This window comes from Mandrillus leucophaeus, unplaced genomic scaffold (genome assembly GCF_000951045.1).
Source record: "Mandrillus leucophaeus isolate KB7577 unplaced genomic scaffold, Mleu.le_1.0 Scaffold29, whole genome shotgun sequence".
Taxonomy (NCBI): domain Eukaryota; kingdom Metazoa; phylum Chordata; class Mammalia; order Primates; family Cercopithecidae; genus Mandrillus; species Mandrillus leucophaeus.
The window spans coordinates 3,291,156-3,291,841 of NW_012103031.1; positions in this window are offsets into that span (position 1 = coordinate 3,291,156).

Here is a 686-nt window from a genome sequence, read left to right on the forward strand (position 1 = left end):
GCTTCCCGTGTTAAAGCACTTCTCCTGCCTCAGCCTCCCGAGCAGTTGCGATTACAGGCGTGCGCCACCACGCCTGGCTAATTTTTGTGTTTTTAGTGGAGATGGGGTTTTTCCCATGTTGGCCAGGCTGGTCTTGAACTACTGACCTCAAGTGATCCACCTACCCTGGCTTCCCAAAGTGCTGGGATTATAGGCGTGAGCCACTGCACCTGGCCTCCAATGATTTTTTTTTTTTTTTTTTTTTTAAAGATAGAGTCTCACTCTTGCTCAGGCTGAAGTACAGTAGCGTGATCTTGGCTCACTGCCATCTCTGCCTCCCCGGGTTCAAGTGATTCTCCTGCCTCAGCCTCCCTAGCAGGTGGGACCACAGGCGCCTGCCACCACGCTTAGCTAATTTTTGTATTTTTAGTAGAGATGGGGTTTCACCATATTGGCCAGGCTAGTCTCGAACTCCTGACCTTGTGATCTGCCTGCCTCAGCCTCCCAAAGTGCTAGGATTACAGGCGTGAGCCACTGCACCTGGCCTCCAATGATATTATTAATCAATTTTACTTTAATCTGTGCAGCATAGCTTTAGAACAGTACTAGATTGGCTGCTTCCACTTTTTACTGTCTGATTCCACTTGCAGTGATGTGTAGGAAGTAGTGCATGACTCAGGCGTTGCTCTGCGTTCTCTGGAAATAAA